Source organism: Oncorhynchus nerka, linkage group LG3 (genome assembly GCF_034236695.1).
Source record: "Oncorhynchus nerka isolate Pitt River linkage group LG3, Oner_Uvic_2.0, whole genome shotgun sequence".
Taxonomy (NCBI): Eukaryota; Metazoa; Chordata; class Actinopteri; order Salmoniformes; family Salmonidae; genus Oncorhynchus; species Oncorhynchus nerka.
The window spans coordinates 50,412,392-50,438,484 of record NC_088398.1 but is presented as its reverse complement, the minus strand read 5'-3'; the positions used below and the strand labels follow the sequence as shown (position 1 = coordinate 50,438,484).

The 26,093-nt window shown below is 43.7% G+C and overlaps 1 protein-coding gene across 1 annotated transcript in view; it reads right to left on the bottom strand.

The window, feature by feature from the left end:
* pth2ra (parathyroid hormone 2 receptor a) overlaps positions 1–26,093 on the bottom strand; it is a 98,725-nt gene that overhangs the window by 61,543 nt on the left and 11,089 nt on the right. The window lies entirely within an intron of this gene.

The window sequence follows — 26,093 nt, the reverse complement described above, 5'->3', positions numbered from 1 at the left end:
TATCAATTGAAACTCCACCTTTCTTTTAGGTGGGCTGTATTTTTCCCACCATTCACATTCCTAGTTTATCACTTTTCTCCCGGCCTGGCAGTTTCTAGCCATTCCTCTCCTCCCTAGATTAGAGGGGCCTTTCTTTCCTGTTGTCAGTTTTCAGAGTTATAACTAGGTCATCTGCAGTTCAGTTGTCCTTTGTTGTCTCAACTATACATTTCTCACCTTGCTACATAGTAACACAATGTTTTTTGTCTTAACTTGTTTTACACACACATTATTGGATTATAGTCTTATAATTCTAATACATTTCATACAGTTATACAGTTTCAGAGTGGAACACTTTAGCCATTATCTTATAACATACAAATGATTCTATCACATGGATTGTGTATGTTTGCCATTCAGAAGGTGAATAGGTAAGACCAAAAAATGTAAGTGCCTTTGAACAGGGTAGGCTGCTGGATTTTTCACACTCAACCTTTTCCTGTGTGTACTGTATCAAGAATGGTTCATCACCCAAGGGACATCCAGACAACTTGACACAACTGTGGGATGCATTGGAGTCAACATGGACCGGGAGGTACAAGTCAATATTAGATAGGTGTTCCTGGAGACTTCCAGGTGGCACAGCGGTCTAAGTGCTTGAGGCGTCACTACAGACTAGGGATCGATCCCAGGTTGTGTCACAGCCGGCCGTGATCGGGAGACCCATGAGGCGACGCACAATTGGACCAGTGTCGTCCGGGTTAGGGGAGGGTTTGGACGGCCAGCCGGGATTTCCTTGTCCCATTGCGCTCTAGCGACTCCTTGTGGTGGGCCGGGTGCCTGCATCCTGACTCGATCGCCAGCTGCACTGTGTTTTCTCCGACACATTGTTGCGGCTGGCTTCTGGGTTAAGTGAGCAGTGTGTCAAGAAGCAGTGCTGCTTGGCAGGGTTGTGTTTGGGAGAACGCATGGCTCTAGAACTAACTACCAATTGTGGAGAAAAAGGTGTAAAAGTAAGAAGAAAAAAAGATAAAGGCTGGGCATTCACATGCAATCCAATAATTGGAGTTCCTCTGTCCAGTGTTTGTGTTCTTTTCCTCATCATAATCTTTTCTTCTTATTGGCGAGTCTGAGATATGGCTTTTTCTTTGCAAATCTGCCTAGAAGGCCACCATCCCGGAGTCGCCTCGTCACTGTTGACGTTGAGACTGGTGTTTTGCTGGTACTATTTAATAAATCTGCAAGTTGAGGACATGCGAGGTGTCTGTTTCTCAAACTAGACACTCTAATGTACTTGTCCTCTTGCTCAGTTGTGCACCGGGACCTCCCACTCCTCTTTCTATTCTGGTTAGAGCCAGTTTTTGCTGTTCTGTGAAGAGAGTAGTACACAGCGTTGTACAAGATCTTCAGTTTCTTGGCATTTCCTCGCATGGAATAGCCTTGACTTCTCAGAACAAGAGTAGAATGATGAGTTTCAGAAGAAAGTGCTATCTTTCTGGACCTTTTGAGCCTGTAATCGAACCCACAAATGAAGATGCTCCAGATACTCAACTAGCCTAAAGAAGGACAGTTTACTTGCTTCTTTAATCAGGACAACAGTTTTCAGCTGTGCTAACATAATTGCAAAAGGGTTTTCTAATGATCAAAAAGCCTTTCAAAATTATCAACTTGGATTAGTTATCACAACGTGCCATTGGAACACAGGAGTGATGGTTAATTATTAATGAGCCTCTGTACGCCTATGTAGATATTCCATTAAACATAAGCCACTTACAGTTATAATAGTCATTTACAACATTCACAATGTCTATACTGTATTTCTGATACATTTTCAATCATTTTAATGGACAAAAAATGTGCTTTCTTTAAAAAACAAGGAGATTTCTAAGTGACCCCAAACTTTCGAACGGTAGTGCTGCACTGCTCAAAAAAATAAAGGGAACACTAAAATAATACATCCTAGATTTGAATGAATGAAATATTCTTATTAAATACTTTTTTCTTTACGTAGTTGAATGTGCTGACAACAAAATCACACAAAAATTATCAATGGAAATCAAATTTATCAACCCATGGAGGTCTAGATTTGAAGTGACACTCAAAATTAAAGTGGAAAACCACACTACAGGCTGATCCAACTTTGATGTAATGTCCTTAAAACAAGTCAAAATGAGGCTCAGTAGTGTGTGTGGCCTCCACGTGCCTGTATGACCTCCCTACAACGCCTGGGCATGCTCCTGATGAGGTGGCGGATCGTCTCCTGAGGGATCTCCTCCCAGACCTGGACTAAAGCATCCACCAACTCCTGGACAGCCTGTGGTGCAACGTGGCGATGGTGGATGGAGCGAGACATAATGTCCCAGATGTGCTCAATTAGATTCAGGTCTGGGAAATGGGTGGGCCAGTCCATAGCATCAATGCCTTCCTCTTGCAGGAACTGCTGACACACTCCAGCCACATGAGGTCTAGCATTGTCTGGCATTAGGAGGAACCCAGGGCCAACCGCACCAGCATATGGTCTCACAAGGGGTCTGAGGATCTCATCTCGGTACCTAATGGCAGTCAGGCTACCTCTGGCGAGCACATGGAGGGCTGTGCGGCCCCCCAAAGAAATGCCACCCCATACCATGACTGACCCACCGGCAAACCAGTCATGCTGGAGGATGTTGCAGGCAGCAGAACGTACTCTACGGCGTCTCCAGACTCTGTCACGCCTGTCACGTGCTCAGTGTGAACCTGCTTTCATCTGTGAAGAGCACAGGGCGCCAGTGGCGAATTTGCCAATCTTGGTGTTCTCTGGCAAATGCCAAACGTACTGCACGGTGTTGGGCTGTAAGCACAACCCCCACCTGTGGACGTCGGGCCCTCATACCACCCTCATGGAGTCTGTTTCTGGCCGTTTGAGCAGACACATGCACATTTGTGGCCTGCTGGAGGTCATTTTGCAGGGCTCTGGCAGTGCTCCTCTTGCTCCTCCTTGCACAAAGGCGGAGGTAGCGGTCCTGCTGCTGGGTTGTTGCCCTCCTACGGCCTCCTCCACGTCTCCTGATGTACTGGCCTGTCTCCTGGTAGCGCCTCCATGCTCTGGACACTACGCTGACAGACACAGCAAACCTTCTTGCCACAGCTCGCATTGATGTGCCATCCTGGATGAGCTGCACTACCTGAGCCACTTGTGTGGGTTGTAGACTCCGTCTCATGCTACCACTAGAGTGAAAGCACGGCCAGCATTCAAAAGTGACCAAAACATCAGCCAGGAAGCATAGGAACTGAGAAGTGGTCTGTGGTTACCACCTGCAGAACCACTCCTTTATTGGGGGTGTCTTGCTAATTGCCTATAATTTCCACCTGTTGTCTATTCCATTTGCACAACAGCATGTGAAATGTATTGTCAATCAGTGTTGCTTCCTAAGTGGACAGTTTGATTTCACAGAAGTGTGATTGACTTGGAGTTACATTGTGTTGTTTAAGTGTTCCCTTTATTTTTTTGAGCAGTGTATATATATACACCATTGAGACCGTGTCTGCTCCTCGACCTGGGTTGGGCAAAACTAAACATGGCGGTGTTCGCCTTAGCAATCTCACTAGGATAAAGACCTCCTCCATTCCTGCCATTATTGAAAGAGATCGTGATACCTCACATCTCAAAATAGGGCGACTTAATGTTAGATCCCTTACTTCAAAGGCAGTTATAGTCAATGAACTAATCACTGATCATAATCTTGATGTGATTGGCCTGACTGAAACATGGCTTAAGCCTGATGAATTTCCTGTGTTAAATGAGGCCTCACCTCCTGGTAACACTAGTGACCATATCCCCCGTGCATCCCGCAAAGGCAGCGGTGTTGCTAACATTTACAATAGCAAATTTCAATTTACAAAAAAAAAAGGCGTTTTCCTCTTTTGAGCTTCTAGTCATGAAATCTATGCAGCCTACTCAATCCCTGTTTATAGCTACTGTTTATAGGCATCCTGGGCCATATACAGCGTTCCTCATTGAGTTTCCTGAATTCCTATTGGACCTTGTAGTCATAGCAGATAATATTCACATTTTTGGTGACTTTAATATTCACATCGAAAAGTCCACAGACCCACTCCAAAAGGCTTTCGGAGCCATCATCGACTCAGTGAGTTTTGTCCAACATGTCTCTGGACCTACTCACTGTCACAGTCATACTCTGAACCGAGTTTTGTCCCATGGAATAAATGTTGTGGATCTTAATGTTTTTCCTCATAATCCTGGACTATCGGACCACCATTTAATTACGTTTGCAATTGCAACAAATAATCTGCTCAGAACCCAACCAAGGAACATCAAAAGTTATGCTATAAATTCCCAGACAACACAAAGATTCCTTGATGCCCTTCCAGACTCCCTCTGCCTACTCAAGGACGTCAGAGGACAAAAATCAGTTAACCACCTAACTGAGGAACTCAATTTAACCTTGCGCAATACCCTAGATGCAGTTGCACTCCTAAAAACTAAAAACATTTCTCATAAGAATCTAGCTCCCTGGTATACAGAAAATACCCGAGCTCTGAAGCAAGCTTCCAGAAAATTGGAACGGAAATGGCGCCACACCAAACTGGAAGTCTTCCGACTAGCTTGGAAAGACAGTACTGTGCAGTATCGAAGAGCCCTTACTGTTGCTCGATCATCCTATTTTTCTAACTTAATTGAGGAAAATAAGAACAATCCTAAATTTATTTTTGATACTGTCGCAAAGCTAACTAAAAAGCAGCATTCCTCAAGTGAGGATGGCTTTCACTTCAGCAGTAATAAATTCATGAACTTGAAAATATCATGATTATTAGAAAGCAAATTATGGACTCCTCTTTAAATCTGCATATTCCTTCAAAGCTCAGTTGTCCTGAGTCTGCACAACTCTGCCAGAACCTAAGATCAAGAGAGACACTCAAGTGTTTTAGTACTATATCTCTTGACACAATGATGAAAATAATCATGGCCTCTAAACCTTCAAGCTGCATACTGGACCCTATTCCAACTAAACTACTGAAAGAGCTGCTTCCTGTGCTTGGCCCTCCTATGTTGAACATATGTTGAACATAATAAACGGCGCTCTATCCTCCAGATGTGTACCAAACTCACTAAAAGTGGCAGTAATAAAGCCTCTCTTGAAAAAACCCAGCCTTGACCCGGAAAATGTAAAAAAATATCGGCCTATATCGAATCTCCCAGTCCTCTAAAGATTTTAGAAAAAGCTGCCTTCCTGAAGACAAACAATGTATAAAAAACGTTTCAGTCTGGTTTTAGACCCCATCATAGCACTGAGACTGCACTTGTGAAGTTAGTAAATTACATTTTAATGGCGTCAGACCAAGGCTCTGCATCTGTCCTCATGCACCTAGACCTTAGTTCTACACGGACAAGTACTTTCGGAAAGATATCAGTTTGTCTCTATGGATGGTTTGTCCTTTGGCAATCAATTACACGTTTCAGTGTTACTCAAGGTTTCGTTTTAGGATCACTATTGTTTTCACTATATAAAGTGCATTCGGAAAGTATTCAGACCCCTTGACTTTTTCCAAATTTTGTTATGTTCAGCCTTATTCTAAAATGGTTACGTTACAGCCTTATTCTACCTCTTGGTGATGTAATTCGGAAACGCAATGTGAAATTAAAAATATTTTTAAAAGAAATTACCAAGACTTCGCCAGAGAATAACAAATCCCCTGCGTGGAATGTCCCATCCCTCTGCAGATTCAAGCCCTCAATGGACGCCCCATCGGCCAGGTGGAATATTAGACCAAGCCCTATGCGACGACACACAGCTGTACATTTTGATGAAACATGGTGAAGCCCCAAAATTGCCTACCCAGGAAGACTGTGTTTCAGATAGAAGGAAGTGGAAAGCAGAAAATGTTTTACTTTTAAACTCAGACAAAACAGAGATGCTAGTTCTAGGTCCCAAGAAACAAAGAGATCTGCTGTTGGATATGACAATTAACTTAACCATTTTTTTACCCACATTTTCTCCCCAATTTCGATCTTGTTTCATCGCTGCAACTCCCCAACAGGCTTAGGAGAGGCAAAAGTCGAGTCATGCATCCTCCAAAACATTTTCAAGTGTACTGTGATCCTGCCGCTACTGTTTCTCAGTAAAGTATTATGTTTATCCTTAACCACTGATTCCTCGTCTGGTCTCTTCTCTACACCTGAGTCCAACCTCACCAGGTCACAGCAAGCTTCTTCCTCAACATGGACCCAGCAGAGATCACCCAGATCCAGAATGCTATCACCCAACAAGGAGCACTGCTGGGGCAAGAACAACTCTCCCAAATATCAGAGACCCTCCTGGCACTTACCGGTTCCCTCCAACCACGGCCCAACCCCAACCCAGGAGGAGCCAATGCCCAAGTCTCATCGCCCAGTGCTACAGTCGTCGACGTATTTCCTCCAGGGTCCCAGCCTCTATGGCCTATTTATTGCCTTCCCTCCCTACTCTTCTACATTTGCACATACATAGATTTTTCTATCGTGTTATTGACTGTACGTTTGTTTATGTGTAACTCTGTGTTGTTGTTTTTGTCGCACTACTTTGTTTTATCTTGGCACGGTCACAGTTGTAAATGAGAACTTGTTCTCAACTGGCCTACCTGGTTAAATAAAGGTGAAATTAAAAATATTTTTAAAAGAAATGACCAAGACTTCGCCAGAGAATAACAAATCCCCTGCGTGGAATGTCCCATCCCTCTGCAGATTCAAGCCCTCAATGGACGCCCCATCGGCCAGGTGGAATATTAGACCAAGCCCATTCTACTGCAGGTTGGGGTGAACCACTCAGAGACTTAGTTTTCTTTGAATCACTGCTCCCAAGATCCCCCGTATCCTAGGGTACCCCTGGCTAGTGCTGCATAACCCATAACCCTCCGACTGCCTCCCTTCCTAAGTCTCTTCCAGAACCTGAACCCATGCAGCTCAGCCGCGCCTGTCTCTCACCTGAGGAGAGGCAGCAACAAATCAGCACTAGGAGCTGCCTATACTGTGGCCAGGTTGGTCACATCATCTCCACTTGTTCCCCAGCAAAGGGAGGTGGCTCGGCAGTAGTGGGGCAGCTCCCCCCAGACCCTTGCTAGACGGCACCCTTGTGTGGCAGAGCCAGGCTTTTCCTCTGCCTTCCCTCATCAACTCGGGAGCCAACAAGAGTTTCCTGGACTGAGGTGTCGTTATCCAGTAGGGCCTGGACACTGTTCCACTCGATTCACCCCTCGATGCCAACGCTCTCAATGGACAGCTCCATGCCCGTGTCTGTGAGAGAACGATCCCTGTCATCCTGCGTCTCTCTGGGAATCACCAGGAAAGAATCCGTCTCCACATAATCAACTGCCCTCGCTCTCCCCTGGTCCTGGGTCATCCTTGGTTAAATCTGCACAATCCACAGATCGACTGGACCACTGGAAAGGTAACCACTTGGAGTACATTATGTCACTCAAAGTGTCTAAGTTCTGCCCTTGCCCCTGCCTTGTCTGTGCCCCAGTCCATTCCAGAACCTCCGGACCTGTCATCAGTTCCTCTCGAGTATCACGATCTAGCTACTGTGTTCAGCAAACACCATGCCCCATCGCTGCCGCCTCATCGGCCATACAACTGTGTCATTGACCTCCAGCCTGGAGCTCCTTTCCTCTGTAGCCGGTTGTATAACCTCTCTCGCCCCGAGCAGGAGGCCATGGAGGGGTACATCCAGGATTCCCTGTCCGCAGGACATGTCAGGCCTTCTTCCTCTTCGGTGGGTGCTGGGTTTTTCTTTGTGAAGAAAAAGGATGGGTCGCTGAGGCCATGCATAGACTTCCGTGGGCTGAAAAACATCACTGCGAAGAACAAGTACCGCTTGCCACTCATCAGTTCTGCTTTTGCCCCCCTCAATGGTGCTGTGGTGTTCACCAAACTCGACCTCCAGAATGCTTATCATCTGGTCTGCATCAGAGAGGGGGACGAGTGGAAAATGACATTCAACACACCACTTGGACACTTTGAGTATTTGGTCATGTCTTTTGGTCTCACTAACGCCCCTGCTGTTTTTCAGAGCCTAGTCAATGATGTACTGAGGGATGTGATTAGATGCTTCGTTTTTGTCCATGTGGATGACATTCAGATTTTTTTGAAGGACTCTGAGGCTCACCAGCAACACGTTCGCCAAGTTATCCAACGGCTGTTGGAGAATATGCTTTTTGTTAAATAAAGCTGAAAAATGTGAGTTCCATCCTTCCTCTGTGTATTTCCTGGGTTACATTATTGCACAGGGACATTTACGCATGGATCCCACCAAGGTCAGGGCAGTCACAGTGGCCTGCGCCGAGTTAAGAATTTGTTCTTAACTGTCTTGCCTAGTTAAATAAAGGTTCAATTAAAAACATTTAAACCTGAAGCAACTACAACATTTCCTGGTGTTTGCAAATTTTTACAGATGATTCATCCACAACTACAGCCATCTGGCAGCACTTCCCACCACTCTCACCTGCACCTCCACTCCGTTCCACTGGACCCCTGAAGAAGAGGCAGTGTTCCTGGAACTCATGTGCCGCTTCACTTCCGCTCCAGTCGTCACTCAGCCAGAACCCAGAACTCCAGTTCATCGTGGAGGTGGATGCCTCCGTCAACGGGGTAGGTGCTGTTATGTCCCAACTCTGATCAGAAGCTCCATTCTTTTCCCGTAATCTCTCACCTTCCGAGATCATTTTTGACATCGGTACCCAGGAACTCCAGGCAGTTAAGCTAGCTCTTGAGGAATGGCGTCACTGGATGGTTCTATTCTCCACTTCATTGTGTGGACGGACCACAAAAACCTGTCCTACATCCAGACCGCCAAGCGTCTAAATTCCCGGCAAGCCAAGTGGGCATTGTTCTTCGGGAGATTCAACTTCATACTCACTTATCGCCCCGGTTCAAGGAATACCAAGCCTGACGCCCTTTCCTGCCAGTTCAACACCGACAAGACTGGTTCCGAGATCGAGTCCCGCATTCACCAGGCTCAGCAGAACCAGCCTGACCCCAGTAACGATCCTAGAAATGCTCTGTTTGTTCCAGATTCAGTTCGCCCATTCTACTCACCTGTCACCGGACCATTGCCTTCCTGCATCAGCGCTTTTGCTGGTCCAACATGGAGAGAGAGATGTCCGGGAGTTTGTCTCAGCCTGCTCGGTCTGTGCCCGGAATAAGACCTCCACTAAACCCACGCCTGGCCTGCTTCACCCTCTTCCCATACCCAGTCGCTCCTGGTCACACACAGCTCTGGATTTCGTCACTGGCCTTCCCCCATCCAATGGTAAGTCAGACATCCTCACCATAATTGACAGATTTTCCACAGCGGCATTCCGTCCTCCAGGGAGACTGCGGAACTGCTGGTGTCCCATGTGTTTTGTCTGCATGGCATTCCTAATGACATTGTTTCCGACAGGGGACCCCAGTTCACATCCCAGGTATGGAGATCCTTCTGTTCAGCATTGGGTATCACCCCCAGACCAATGGCCAGACCGAACGGGCCAACCAGGAGATGGAGACTGCCTACGCTGCGCAACTTGGGATAACCCTTCCTCCTGGAGTGCTCAGCTACCCTGGGTGGAATATGCCCACAACACCCTCACCAACACCTTGTCAGGTATGTCACCCTTCGAGTGTGCTCAGTTATCAACCCCCCTTATTCCCCGCCCAAGAGTTTGAGGTGGCGGTTCCTCAGTCCATGACCATATGCGCCGTTGTCATCGCACCTGGAGGAAGGCCTGGGCTGCCCTTCTTCGTGCCGCCACCAGGATCCAGTCCAAAGCCAACCGTTGCCGTGCCTCAGCCCCAGTCTACACTCCAGGCCAAAAGGTATGGCTCTCATCGAAGGACCTGCCATTGAAGATGGCTTCTAAGAAACTTTCCCCGATTCATTGGTCCCTTTGAAATTTATAGTACCACTAACCCCTCTGCTATGCGCCTGAAACCCCCAGCCTCTCTCAAGATCCACCCTACCTTCCATGTATCCCTGTCAGTTCCAGTCCCCTGTCTCCTCCTGCAACCGCTCCTCCACCCCCTCAGCTCATCAATGACCATCCTGCCTGTATCATCAGCAGCTTCTGGACGTGTGCCGTCGGGGCCACGGCTGGCAGTACCTAGTGGACTGGGAGGGATATGGGCCTGCGGAGCGGAGCGCCTTCCTCTTACGTGCTTTCAACACCTCACACCCAGATAAGCCTGGTCAGGCACCAGGTGGCACCCATAGAGGGGGGGTACTGTTACATCTGCTCCTGCCCTGCCCTCTACTTCTCATCCTGTGTCCCCCTAAACTGCCGCCACTCCCCCAGTGCTCTCTTCCTCTGTGTGTGTGTTTGTGTTTGTGTGTGTGTGTGTGTGTGTGTGTGTGTGTGTGTGTGTGTGTGTGTGTGTGTGTGTGTGTGCGTGCGTGTGAGTCACCGTGCCCCAGCCCCAGTCTACACCTGGAGGAAGGCCCACTCCACTGCCATTTCCACGCTGCCAGATCGTAATCTCTGCTCAGTCAGTCTGCATTTGTTTTAGCCGTTTGTTCCTGCTTAGATCCTGTTTTTGTGTCATGCCTGTTTTCCCTTGCCTTACGCTGTTTTTCTCTCCGCTATAGTTCTGCCCGCTCTGACTTTGGCCCCTGTCTCTAGTCCCACGTCTCATCAGTCCTGATACCCTGTCCTGGACACCCCACTCTACTGCTTCCTTGGATTCCTCTCCGGACGTGCTTACCCAGTCCAAACTCCCCTCGCTCCAGCCTCAGCTTCAACATCTGGCTTCCTGTATTCCGCTCAAGCTTCCCGCTGTGTTTCCTTAAATAACTTGGTTACCTCATCCCAGCCTCCTCGTCTGAGTCTGCTCTTGGGTTAACCTCACTAGGGTATGTGTGACGCGTCCCACCTGGCCAACTTCCAGTGAAATTGCAGAGCGCCAAATTCAAATACAGAAATACTCATTATAAAAATTCAGAAAACATACAAGTATTTTACATAGGTTTAAAGATTAACTTCTTGTGAATCGAACCACGTGTCAGATTTCAAAAAGGCTTTACAGCGAAAGCATACCTTACAATTATTTGAGAACATCACCCAGCAGACAAATAATTACAAACAGTAATCAGCCAAGTAGAAGAGTTACACAAGTCAGAAATAGAGATAAAATTAATCACTTACCTTTGATGATCTTCATATGATTGCTCTCAGAAGACATTAATTTACTCAATAAATGCTTGTTTTATTCGATAAAGTCTCTTTATATCCAAAAACCTCCGTTTTGTTTGCGTGTTTTCTTCAGTAATCCACAGGCTCAAACGCAGTCACAACAGGCAGACAAAGAAAATCAAAATTGTATCCGTAAAGTTCATAGAAACATGCCAAACGATGTTTATATTCAATCCTCAGGTTATTTTTAACCTAAATAATCGATAATATTTCAACCGGACAATAACGTTGTCAATATAAAAGGTAAACAAGAAAGGCACTCTCTCGGTCGTGTGCATGAAAAAGGATCTGTGACACTGCAGGGTCCACTCATTCAGACTGCTCTTACTCCCTCATTTTTCAGAATACAAGCCTGAAACAATTTCTAAAGACTGTTGACATCTAGTGGAAGGCAGATGAACTGAAATTTGAGTCCTAAGTCAATGGATACTGTAATGGCATTGAATAGAAAACTACAAAACAATAACAAATCCTACTTCCTGGAAGGATTTTCCACCTGCCAAATAAATTCTGTTATACTCACAGACACTATTTCAACAGTTTTGGAAACTTTAGAGTGTTTTCTATCCAAATCTACCAATTATATGCATATCCTACCTTCTGGGCCTGAGTAGCAGGCAGTTTAATGTGGGCACGCTTTTCATCCAAAATTCCAAATGCTGCCCCCTACCCTAACTTGTTCCGCTTAACGTGACACAAGGTTTTCATGCAGATGGCAACTCGTTAAACTGGCTACACAGTTGACATCAGAAAGACAGAGCTTACACCGAGGTACAATTTATTTTACAGTGCATTTGGAAAGTATTCAGACCCCTTGACTTTTACCACATTTTGTTACGTTACAGTCTTTTTGTAAAATTGCTTGTTTTTTCCCCTTCACAAATCTACACACAATACTCCATAATGACAAAGCAAAAACAGATTTTTTGAAAAGTTTGCTAATTTATAAAAAATGAAACTGAAATATGACATTTACATAAGTATTCTGACCCTTTACTCAGTACTTTGTTGAAGCACCTTAAACAGTGCTTACAGCGTTGCGTGTTTTTGGGTATGACGCAGCAAGCCTGGCACACCTGTATTTGGGGAGTTTCTCCAATTCTTCTCTGCCGATTCTGTCAGGGTGGATGGAAAGCGTTGCTGCACAGCTATTTTAAGGTCTCTCCAGAGATTATACGTTGGTTTCAAGTCCGAGCTCTGGCTGGGACATTCAAGGACATTCAGAGACTTGTCCCGAAGCCACTCATGCAATGTCTTGGCTGTGTGCTTAGGGTTGTGGTCCTGTTGGAAGGTGAACCTTTGCCCCGTGGTGAGGTCCTGAGTGCTCTGGAGCAGGTTTTCATCAAGGATCTCTCTGTACTTTGCTCTGTTCATCTTTCCCTCGACCCTGACTAGTCTCCTAGTCCCTGCCACTGAAAAACATGCTGCCACCACCATGCTTCACCATAGGGATTGTGCAAAGTTTCCTCCAGACGTGACACTTGGCATTCAGGCCAAAGGATTCAGTCTTGGTTTCATCAGTCCAGAGAATCTTGTTTCTCATGGTCTGAGATTCTTTAGGTGCTTTTTGGCAAACTCCAAGCGGGCTGTCATGCACCTTTTACTGAGGAGTGGCCAGAGCATCCGCCTGATTGGTGGAGTGCTGCAGAGATGGTTGTCCTTCTGGAAGGTTCTCCCATCTACACAGAGGAACACTAGAGCTCTATCAGAGTGACCATCGGGTTCTTGTTCACATCCCTGACCAAGGCCCTTCTCCCCCGATTGCTCAGTATCGTGAACAATTATGCCGCTGGGGGCTTCTATCCTTAAGACATACCCAGGGTCTACATGCAAGACGTTTGATCTATCCATGGAATGAAAACTTACGGAAGGTGGAATGTGCGGGATATCCAGCGAGCAAGAGAGCCTGTCTTGACGATGGTGATTTGGAAACGGATGGATGTCAGGGCTAACCCTATAGCTGGCCCCTTCATCTGTAAGAAAATAATAGTCAAATTGTTTGTACTAATTATAGCATGTTTTAAAAGGTCTGTACTAAACATGTTGAATTAAATAAAGGGTTTTAAAATTGTATCTCACCTTTAACACCTGGAATATCACGCTCCCTCTCTCCCTGTGTGTCTCAGAATAAAGGCTTTCAGGACAGGTGTGTGTGCGTGTGTGTGCGTGTGCGTGCGCATGCAGGCATGTATATGTGTGTGTTTCATAATTACTGAGTTTTTCAAGGGTGTGTGTCTGCATGGGGTGTTTGAAACCAGGTAGGCACTTTCGTGTCATTAACACATAAGCCTCTCAAATCCAAATGTATTTCCCCCCAGTGGATGTGGTGGCTCAAAAGTCAAACCCCACAGCCACAATATAATCGGTCTAGACACCCCCTAAGGTTTAAAAACAATGTTATTTCTAATCAACACAGGTACTAACGGTTCATTATGCATTCTGGGTTTCACCAAAAACAGCAGGTGTAATATCCCCCGAGGATGTAGGAAGCAAAAGACAATCCAGCCAAATCTGCATATAAAAGGTCTAGACAGCCCCCTAAAAACAATGTTTATTTCAAAACAATACCGTTACTATCAGTTCATTTTTGCATAGAGGATGTCGCTCGAAAAACACTAAACTTACTCATCGCTCTGTAAATTCCTCCCAGCTGAAAACTCCTTTCCTGCTTTTCTGCAAGCCTATACACATGGAGAATTTTGAAGGTGAGGTAGTGAAAATAATATTTTCACTTTTGGGTGTTAGGTATTGTTTGAGAATTGTTTGATCTTACGAAATTAATGCACTGTTGGGAACTATCTCTCTCTCTTTCTAATATTAAACCGGTGTTATATGTTTTTACAGATATTCTAAAACGGGTGGACATCAATTTTTCAGGCATGTATTTATGACAATTGCACTTATTTTTACATTTGAAAATGTATATATTTCATATAAAAATATGTTAAGATTATTTAACGTCTATAGGATACCCAGCTGCTACCGGGACTAAATTATTTGGATCATTCAAAACGTCTGGATTCCCAGTTGATACTTGGCATAATTGATTTGGATCATCCCCATAAAATGAGGAAATCGCAATCGCCCGATCTCACTGCTTTCTCTTCCTTAACTTGTTGAGGATAGGGGGCAGTATTTTCACTTTGGATGAATTGCGTGCCCATAGTGAACTGCATCCTACTCTGTCCTAGATTGCTAATATATGCATATTATTATTACTATTGGATAGAAAACACTCTGAAGTTTCTAAAACTTTGAATTATGTTTGTGAGTATAACAGAACTCATAGGGCAGGCAATCTTCCAAACAAGAAGTGAAATTCTGAATGTGGGGCAACTTTAACGTCATCGCCCCCTCCTTTCCCAACAAGATATGGATCTGGTAGCACTTCCTACACCTTCCACTAGATGTCCTCATTCAGTAGAAAGTGGAATGGAGCATTTGCTGTGAACTTTGACCGAATGGGAGGGGAAATAGTCAGTGGCCTGACAGAATGCCATTTTCCTGTGGCGCATTTCTCTGTGGGTGCTACCGCCGTTCCTTTTGGCTGCAGCTGAAAACATATGATCCGGTTGGAACGTTATTGGATATATATGATAATAACATCCTGAAGATTGATTCACTACTTAGTTTGACCAGTTCATTCGACCTGGAATATATCTTTTTGAAGTTTTCGTGCGAGTTATCCTGGACCAGCAGTCCGTTTTTGGGCACGTGATCTGAAAGTGATAGCAAATGCAGCTAATTGGACACTAGTATTGGACATTATGGAAAAAAACATCGATTTATTGTGGAACTAGGACTCCTTGCACTACATTCTGATGAAAGATCATCAAAGGTAAGGGAATATTTCTGTTGTAATTTCGTATTTCTGTTGACTCCAACATGGCGGAGAAATACTTTTACGTCTGAGCGCTGTCTCAGATTATTGCAATGTTAGGCTTTTTCCGTGACGTTTTTAAAAAATCTGACACAGCGGTTGCATTAAGAACCAGTGTATCTTTAATTATATGTAGAACATGTACAGTGGGGCAAAAAAGTATTTAGTCAGCCACCAATTGTGCAAGTTCCCCCACTTAAAAAGATGAGAGAGGCCTGTAATTTCCATCATAGGTACACTTCAACTATGACAGACAAAATTATTTTTAAAAATCCAGAAAATCACATTGTAGGATTTTTAATTAATTTATTTGCAAATTATGGTGGAAAATAAGTATTTGGTCACCTACAAACAAGCAAGATTTCTGGCTCTCACAGACCTGTAACTTCTTCTTTAAGAGGCTCCTCTGTCCTATATTCGTTGCCTGTATTAATGACACCTGTTTGAACTTGTTATCAGTATAAAAGACACCTGTCCACAACCTCAAACAGTCACACTCCAAACTCCACTATAGCCAAGACTAAAGAGCTGTCAAAGAACACCAGAAACAAAATTGTAGACCTGCACCAGGCTGGAAAGACTGAATCTGCAATAGGTAAGCAGCTTGGTTTGAAGAAATCAACTGTGGGAGCAATTATTAGGAAATGGAAAACATACAAGACCACTGATAATCTCCCTCGATCTGGGGCTCCACGCAAGATCTCACCCCGTGGGGTCAAAATGATCACAAGAACAGTGAGCAAAAATCCCAGAACCACACAGGGGGACCTAGTGAATGACCTGCAGAGAGCTGGGACCAAAGTAACAAAGCCTACCATCAGTAACACACTATGCAGCCAGGGACTCAAATCCTGCAGTGCCAGACGTGTCCCCCTGCTTAAGCCAGTACATGTCCAAGCCCGTCTGAAGTTTGCTAGAGAGCATTTGGATGATCCAGAAGAAGATTGGGAGAATGTCATGTGGTCATATGAAACCAAAATATAACTTTTTGGTAAAAACTCAACTCGTCGTGTTTGGAGGACAAAGAATGCTGAGTTGCATCCAAAGAACACCATACCTACTGTGAAGCAATGGGGGTGGAAACATCATGCTTTTGGGCTGTTTTTTTGCAAAGGGACCAGGACTACTGATCCGTGTAAAGGAAAGAATGAATGGGGCCATGTATCGTGAGATTTTGAGTGAAAACCTCCTTCCATCAGCAAGGGCATTGAAGATGAAATGTGGCTGGGTCTTTCAGCATGACAATGAACCCAAACACCCCGTCGGGCAACAAAGGAGTGGCTTCGTAAGAAACATTTCAAGGTCCTGGAGTGGCCTAGCCAGTCTCCAGATCTCAACCCCATAGAAAATCGTTGGAGGCAGTTGAAAGTCCATGTTGCCCAGCAACAGCCCCAAAACATCACTGCTCTAGAGGAGATCTGCATGGAGGAATGGGCCAAAATACCAGCAACAGTGTGTGAAAACCTTGTGAAGACTTACAGAAAACGTTTGACCTCTGTCATTGCCAACAAAGGGTATATAACAAAGTATTGAGATACACTTTTGTTATTGACCAAATACTTGTTTTCCACCATAATTTGCAAATAAATTCATTAAAAATCCTACAATGTGATTTCTGGATTTAAAAAAATAATTTTGTCTGTCATAGTTGAAGTGTACCTATGATGAAAATTACAGGCCTCTCTCATATTTTTAAGTAGGAGAACTTGCACAATTGGTGGCTGACTAAATACTTTTTTGCCCCATTGTATCTTCAGTCAAAGTTTATGATGAGTATTTCTGTTAACTGGCGTAGCTTTCTATAATTCCTCCGGATATTTTGGAGGCAGTTCGGAACATTGCGTCAATGTAAACCGAGATTTGTGGATATAAATATGCATATTATCGAACAAAACATAAATGTATTGTGTAACATGTCATATGAGCGTCATCTGATGAAGATTTTCAAAAGGTTAGTGATTCATATTTATCTCTAATCCTGCTTTTGTGACTATCTTTGGCTGGAAAAAATGGCTGCGTTTTCCCTTTGATTTGGTGGTGGTCTAACATAAATATATGTTGTGTTTTCGCTGTAAAACATTTTAAAAATCGGACATGATGGGTAGATGAACAAGATGTTTATCTTTCATTTGAGGTATTGGACTTGTTAATGTGTGAAAGTTAAATATTTCTAAAGAATATTTTTGAATTCTCTGCGCCACCTTTTCAGATGAATGAGGGGGGGTGGAGTTCCCTGAGGGGAACAGGTTTAACTCCGTCTAATCCAGAAGTTCTGTACATCCATGAATCCACGTAATCGGGAGAGTGGGCCATCAGTTATTGTTTATAGTTATTACCACGGAGAGCGGCTTGGAGTGCACGCTTCAAATCTATTGTGTAATGTGAATGGTCCATGATCACGGCCCTACGGATCATCACAGGCCAATTAGGCCAACGATATATGGTTAATATGTCATTAAATTACATGTACACATGAAGACACTTGAAAGGGTGAAATATGAAATGTCATTGTCTGCTGAACTGATCAATTCTGATATCAAACTAATGGGGATTATAGATTGAATAACCGATCACTGTATGTATTATTCTTCTCATGATTATGATAAATAGTTACGAGCATAAATGACTCAAGGATGATTCCTATTGCCTTCTTAATGAACTGGATTGTTGAATTCCCTAAATATGGGAATAATGAATGATTGTTATGATTTGATCTTTGTGATTATGAATTTGATTGGATACATGTTTTGAATTTGATTGGATACCTGTTATTCTGTTTCCTGTGTTATGCAGCACAGACTACTCAGTAAATATACCACTTTATGGTTAAAGGAATTCCTGCCTCAGTCTCATCCATTCCTCTGTCACCTGTTCACCTTCACTGTCAGTCATACTACCTGTCCAGCTACCAACACAGATTCCACTAATCTTTCAATTATTTAAAACATCTATAGGAACCCAGCTGAGACCGGGAATAATTGATATGGGTCATCTAACATTAACGGTTGTAACTATTGAAGAAATACATTTGTTTCATTGACAGATACGTATTATTATAAATAAATAAATAATATAACATTATTATTATTATCATAATCTTTATTATTATTATTATTATTATTATTATTATTATGTTACATGCAAGACATACCCAGAACCAGGCAGTGATGAAAAGGAGCTCTAATTCAAACATGCAAAGATATATATTTGATACAATTACCCCATGAAAAACTGTTGTTATAATATCACTTCTCATTGTGTACATTTCAAGGTTTCACAAACATAAAACAACTATCTAATTAATGTTTCTCAGACTAAAACACTGTTGAGTTTCCTATTTACTAAAGAACAATCACTAAGACAAAAGACAAAAAGTTGTAATATAATCTGTATACATGTCATTCTATATTGAAAACAGGTACATTCTGTAAGATTTTGATGTTGATGTGATAAAACTTTTTTTTAAATTAATCTCGCAATTTAGGATAATACTGTTTATTTGATACTTTACTTAAATTGTATTATTTATCTTGTCTCATACCATGCTAATACACTACCAAGCAATGCAAACAGATGTGGAATTAACCCCATAACAGGTGTGTGTCTTTTTGGATCAATAATTGATCAAGAATACCAATAGGGGTGATCAGATCCTCTTCCCTATTACGGCATCATATAATGCACAGTCATATGCAAATCCATAAAACTCTGTCAATAAAACATTTCAAACCTTACAGGACTACCATGCATATCCTACCTTCTGAGCCTGAGTAGCAGGTAGTTTACTTTGGGCACCTCAGTCATCCAAACCTTTGAATATTGCCCCCTATCCCTAACAAGTTAAAGGTTTTGTAAGTTGTAACAGGTCTCATTCAGCAGTCTAGAGATCAGATAAAAAGGGCTTCCATCTAAGGAATGCCCCACTTACTAAAAACAATCTCTTGTCATAGACCACCTTGCCCTTTGGCTACTTACGTATGTTACAAACCCCATGTGTCTTAAAGCTTAAGATATAATGGCTGCTGTAGAAGGATTTGACCCCAGTTTGCAACTACCATTTTTGGCCTTAATCGCAGGCCCATCCAATAGCGGTAAAACTTGTTTTGTAAAAAGTATTTTAGAGAATTCTGAACATGTATTATCTCAGAAACCTGAAAATATTGTGCGGTGTTATTCATGTTATCAACCTTTGTATGATGAGCTGTTGAAGAAAATAAAAATCAAGTTTGTTGAAGGAATACTCGCATCCCTGTCTGATGATTAACTTTGACCTCCTTATAAAAACAATCTGCTGGTTTTGGACGATATGTTATTTGCAGGTAGCGAACATCCTGAAATTGCACAAGCTTTTACCCAATATACTCATCATAAAAACCTGTCCGTGCTTTACTTGGTGCAGAATGTGTTTCACCATGTAAATGCAGTAAATGCAATAAGGTGTTGTTGAGGTCCAGATAGTTGTCACTGTGGCCTGGTATGAAAAATGATATAGGACCGTTTCTATAATGGCAGAGAGTGGGGCTATCTCCACATAAGAGGACCTATCTATTGAAAATTGGGTTATGGGGGAAGTGAAAAGTTTGAGCTCTGTCTTTATAGCTTCAGAGGACATGTGGTGTAAAAGAGCCATGTTGCTTGTACTGTTAGAAAATACTTCAGAGTATTCTTTTTGTCGTTTTTGGTCCAGACCTCCACACTTTACCACGTCTTTCACTTACTGAGTTTCTTTTAACGGTTGACCTCCGCTTTTTAGGGGCTGGCCTGCGCCTTATACCCGGAGGTCTCTTTTTTGGTCTTCAAGAAAACAGCATAAGCCCCGAGCCTTCTTGATGCTCGGCATCTGATATATATATTTTAGCCGCTGATTTTAAACGTGGTTTGGCTATGCTGAGGCCTCTCTTCATAAACGGTAAAACCATCCTAAAGAGTTTACAAAATATGCGTCCTATCCCTGAACCGTACATGGTCGGGGATCCATGATAGCCGGGTAATCCATTACCCACCTGATCAACATAATATGAGGCATAGCGGTTAGGGTCCAGATGTTGGTTATGTTACATAACCATTTTAATTTAGCTGTATTATGTATATTAAAAAAATATTTATATAATACTAATAACATTGTCGTTTATTGTTTTTGTATTGTTCGTTATTATCTTTATTAAAGATGTATCGAAATAACCACGCTGCAGTTTGGTCCTCCTCTCCTTCGACAGAAGAAAACCTTAACAAATATATTAGATATGTAGAGAGGTTTTGGTGGGTCTAAAGTGGAGTTTTACAATCGTTTTACCATAAGTAAATTCAATGTTTTCATTTTCGATCCGTTTTAAGCTCAACCAGAATGTTTTCAATATATTTTTGCTTACAGGTACATAGTGTGGTTTGTCATAGTTAACACTGACTACATCACCATCCTTTCCTTCTATATGAACTGTTCTCAGGAGGGGCACATAACTGTCTCCTACCCTTTGATAGGATATGATGTTGGTATACACAAATATGTTGTAAAACCCTGCATGTATATCCACAGGGAATGGGAATCATTTATCTCAAATCAAATCAAATCACATTTTATTTGTCACATACACATGGTTAGCAGATGTTAATGTGAGTGTAGCGAAATGCTTGTGCTTCTAGTTCCGACAATGCAGTAATAACCAACAAGTAATCTAGCTAACAATTCCAAAACTACTACCTTATAGACACAAGTGTAAGGGGATAAAGAATATGTACATAAAGATATATGAATGAGTGATGGTACAGAGCGGCATAGGCAAGATACAGTAGATGGTATTGAGTGCAGTATATACATATGAGATGAGTATGTAAACAAAGTGGCATAGTTAAAGTGGCTAGTGATACATAAAGATACATAAAGATGCAGTAGATGATATAGAGTACAGTATATACATATACATATGAGATGAATAATGTAGGGTATGTAAACATTATATTAGGAAGCATAGTTTAAAGTGGCTAGTGATATATTTTACATAATTTCCCATCAATTCCCATTATTAAAGTGGCTGGAGTTGAGTCAGTGTGTTGGCAGCAGCCACTCAATGTTAGTGGTGGCTGTTTAACAGTCTGATGGCCTTGAGATAGAAGCTGTTTTTCAGTCTCTCGGCCCCAGCTTTGATGCACCTGTACTGACCTCACCTTCTGGATGATAGCGGGGTGAACAGGCAGTGGCTCGGGTGGTTGTTGTCCTTGATGATCTTTATGGCCTTCCTGTGACATCGGGTGGTGTAGGTGTCCTGGAGGGCAGGTAGTTTGCCCCCGGTGATGCGTTGTGCAAACCTCACTACCCTGTGGAGAGCCTTACGGTTGTGGGCGAGGCAGTTGCCGTACCAGGCGGTGATACAGCCCGACAGGATGCTCTTGATTGTGCATCTGTAGAAGTTTGTGAGTGCTTTTGGTGACAAGCCGAATTTCTTCAGCCTCCTGAGGTTGAAGAGGCGCTGCTGCACCTTCTTCACGATGCTGTCTGTGTGGGTGGACCAATTCAGTTTGTCTGTGATGTGTACGCCGAGGAACTTAAAACTTACTACCCTCTCCACTACTGTTCCATCAATGTGGATAGGGGGGTGTTCCCTCTGCTGTTTCCTGAAGTCCACAATCATCTCCTTAGTTTTGTTGACGTTGAGTGTGAGGTTATTTTCCTGACACCACACTCCGAGGGCCCTCACCTCCTTCCTGTAGGCCGTCTCGTCGTTGTTGGTAATCAAGCCTACCACTGTTGTGTCGTCCGCAAACTTGATGATTGAGTTGGAGGCGTGCGTGGCCACGCAGTCGTGGGTGAACAGGGAGTACAGGAGAGGGCTCAGAACGCACCCTTGTGGGGCCCCAGTGTTGAGGATCAGCGGGGTGGAAATGTTGTTGCCTACCCTCACCACCTGGGGGCGGCCCGTCAGGAAGTCCAGTACCCAGTTGCACAGGGCGGGGTCGAGACCCAGGGTCTCGAGCTTGATGACGAGCTTGGAGGGTACTATGGTGTTGAATGCCGAGCTGTAGTCGATGAACAGCATTCTCACATAGGTATTCCTCTTGTCCAGATGGGTTAGGGCAGTGTTGTGCAGTGTGGTTGAGATTGCATCGTCTGTGGACCTATTTGGGCGGTAAGCAAATTGGAGTGGGTCTAGGGTGTCAGGTAGGGTGGAGGTGATATGGTCCTTGACTAGTCTCTAGTAGTCGTTTAGCTCAGTTACCTTAGCTTTCTTGGGAACAGGAACAATGGTGGCCCTCTTGAAGCATGTGGGAACAACAGACTGGGATAGGGATTGATTGAATATGTCCGTAAACACACCAGCCAGCTGGTCTGCGCATGCTCTGAGGGCGTGGCTGGGGATGCCGTCTGGGCCTGCAGCCTTGCGAGGGTTGACACGTTTAAATGTTTTCCTCACGTCGGCTGCAGTGAAGGAGAGTCCGCATGTTTTAGTTGCGGGCCGTGTCAGTGGCACTGTATTGTCCTCAAAGCGGGCAAAAAAGTGATTTAGTCTGCCTGGGAGCAAGACATCCTGGTCCGTGACTGGGCTAGTTTTCTTTTTGTAATCCGTGATTGACTGTAGACCCTGCCACATACCTCTTGTGTCTGAGCCGTTGAATTGAGATTCTGCTTTGTCTCTATACTGACGCTTAGCTTGTTTGATTGCCTTGCGGAGGGAATAGTTACACTGTTTGTATTCGGTCATGTTTCCGGTCACCTTGCCCTGATTAAAAGCAGTGGTTCGGGCTTTCAGTTTCACACGAATGCTGCCATCAATCCACGGTTTCTGGTTTGGGAATGTTTTAATCGTTGCAATGGGAATGACATCTTCAACGCACGTTCTAATGAACTCGCTCACCGAATCAGCGTATTCGTCAATGTTGTTGTCTGACGCAATACGAAACATATCCCAGTCCACGTGATGGAAGCTGTCTTGGAGTGTGGAATCAGATTGGTCGGACCAGCGTTGAACAGACCTCAGCGCGGGAGCTTCTTGTTTTAGTTTCTGTCTGTAGGCAGGGAACAACAAAATGGAGTCGTGGTCAGCTTTTCCGAAAGGAGGGCGGGGCAGGGCCTTATATGCGTCGCGGAAGTTGGAATAGCAATGATCCAAGGTTTTTCCAGCCCTGGTTGCGCAATCGATATGTCCATTTATTAGAACTCATCCCCAACATGTAGGCTAAATTACCGCTGGTCTTTATACCCCCATCAGCAGCCCCTGAGATTTGTACACGTTTATGAACAGGGTTGTAGTTCAAGAGTAGTATATTGTTCAGGGTTAGGAGTTCGTTCAACTCTGAGACGATAAGTTTCGGGGGTTCCGATATCCTTTTGCAATCAAAATCATGGTCCTTATCCTTGATATTATACCAACTATGGGGGTATGTAATCTCTCTGAGACCTACTTCCCAGGCCTCTGATAACTCTATACGCTTTGGAAAATTGGTTGTATAATTCGAATTTTGGATTTTCATATATATATGTGCAGACGCATTACTGGAGAGAGTCAGGTAGAAGCCGTTGTGTTCCATGATGCATTCCGGTGTTTTTCAACATCTGCTCCGCCATCCTTCTTGCCTCTCTGGTGTACAATAACGTTAATGATGAGCCCCTTTCAAATAACGAGAACATTTCATTTTCATTTTGAATTTTTATTTTTGCAAACATCAAGTATTACGTATACAGACAATTCAGGATACGTAGCAGGATATTAGTCCCAGTTTTCTCAACGATCCATGCATGTAACGCCCTGTATATTTGTTATTGATTTACAGGCTTGTGTCGCTGAATTAAAAAAAATACACATCTGTTATATAAGTATATAAACAACAAATATGATACATGTTACAATTAAACGGTGTTTCAAACAAATAAAGTAAAATCTTAGACAAGGTTGTTTCTAGTTCTTCAGAATCATCCACAAGACGGGATACCAGTTGTGTCCATTGTAGACTCTCGCCCGAATGTCGTACATGATTCAAAATTTTATCCATTTTTAGCACACGCTCTGCATTAGCCCATGTATTGTGGGTTGTGTAGAACGATACATTGTTCACCTTATTTTCAATAATTTGCTGCATAACATTTGTAAGTTCTCTCAAAATAAATGTTTTATTTATTCTCTCTAACATCGTATGCATATTGCTTTACATCTAAAATGTATTGCTCTACATAAAAAATGTGTATTGTTACTCGGTCTCTTGCGGTTTATTGAGCAAGAAAGTCGCCACATCCGCCACCAAAGCTTCCTTGTATTTGTTGTCGTCCACCAGGGTGTGCCGGATTCCTTTGAGGTTCTCGTGGATGTAGATCGCCTCCTTCAGTTCATGTAGGAAAGCCTCGGTTACCCAGTAAACTCTGGGAATAGACGGCACAAGACCGATAGATTCCAGGGCTCTGACCATCAAAGGTATAAACCTGCAGGACCGAAGTCTTTTCACCAGATCCTCAAAATGGTTGAAGAAGTAGTACCGTGGGGGGTCGTATAAACACAAATGTCGTCGTTGGCTGGGGTGATTGATCTCACAACCGATGCATTTTTCTCTTATATACTCTCCAATAACCACATCTAAAAGTGTGGCTACAGAGGCCTTGATGGTGTCCACAAAAATAGTATTGACCACCCCATCAAACACATCCTCAGGCGGTGTACATGTGGGGGGTGTCGGGGGTCTTGCCTGGGGGCAGTAGAATGGAGGGCTGTGAGGCATAGAGTCCTTAGGGTCTGGTACCCTTGACGTATCGGAGTCCTGGTATGGTATATGAATATCCATGGTATATGCTGAAATGAAGAACCGGAGGCTTTATGGGGACTCCTTTTATTGTTGAACCAGTCATTTGGTATCGGGGAGTGGTTAACGCAGCAGACGCGTACTTAGTTTTCTTAGGGGGCTGACCCTTCTTGAGGTTCCTTTGAATCATAATCCTCAGGATTCACATATATTATGCACTTCCTTACGTGAACAATGCTCTGCCATTGTTGGCTCTGTACAAAGAGAGCATCCACCAACTCTAACATTTTCAATTCCATTAGGTCTCAACTTTTAAAAGGAATAAGCATACGCAACCTAAAATCCCCAGGCCACCATCACGAATGTTTTGGTTACAGATTTCCTCATTGCTGATAGAGAACTCCACGCACCCACATGGAAGTCCATTCTTTCTTTGTATTTTCACCCTCTGAAATATTATTCATGAGGAGTCAGGGGCACCTTCCCAACGGGTCTCGTAGCCCGTGAACACGCTATACCCCTTTGTGATAACTCTAAGTTCGGGACACACCACCTTGCGAAAAACCTGCCAGTCTTCAAGCCTGTAGTCTACTTCTAAAGTCTGGTCTGTATATTCTTCTCCTTCGGCTACGGTATAGAGTTTCACTCTACAGGCCGGGTAATCAAACAGATAACCCCATTGCTGTCCATTAGGCATCATCACTTGATCTTTCAGCGCAGTTGCGGGCGGTATTTGGGTTCTATACATATTTAGAAACCGCATCGTATATTGATGCTTTATACTCGTACCTTTCTCTATGTTTCAACCGAGGTCCTGCTTCCGTTGTTACGGTCATCACGGGTGTGTCACTGATCACAAAATCCATGTTTAATTTCTTTAGTGGTTTATCGTGGGTGCTTGGGGTGTTCTGGGGCTGCCCCCCCCAATATCCCTGGACATTCCTGTTTCATAGACAACAGCCCTAAGGTCACTAAAACAGGGTGGGGGCCATACTCTTTGAAATGTTCAAACACATCCCCCAGTTCAACGAGGTCCCTACACATCAATCATCATGACAGCTTCAAAGGAACAGATGAAATATATGCATAAATTAACACCCATTCTAAAGCGTGAGAACAGGAACAACAGCATGCCCATATAGGTGCACTCCCTAGAGCACGTGATAACTTACCGCCAGGATGTCCTGACAGGATGCCCATATATGGGCATACACACGTGACCCGTGACATAGGGTCATAAATCACACGTTTGATGTGTGCCGTCTACTGTATTCTCTCTTGCACTGTACCTCCAGTCTCTCCTATCTCTCTCAGA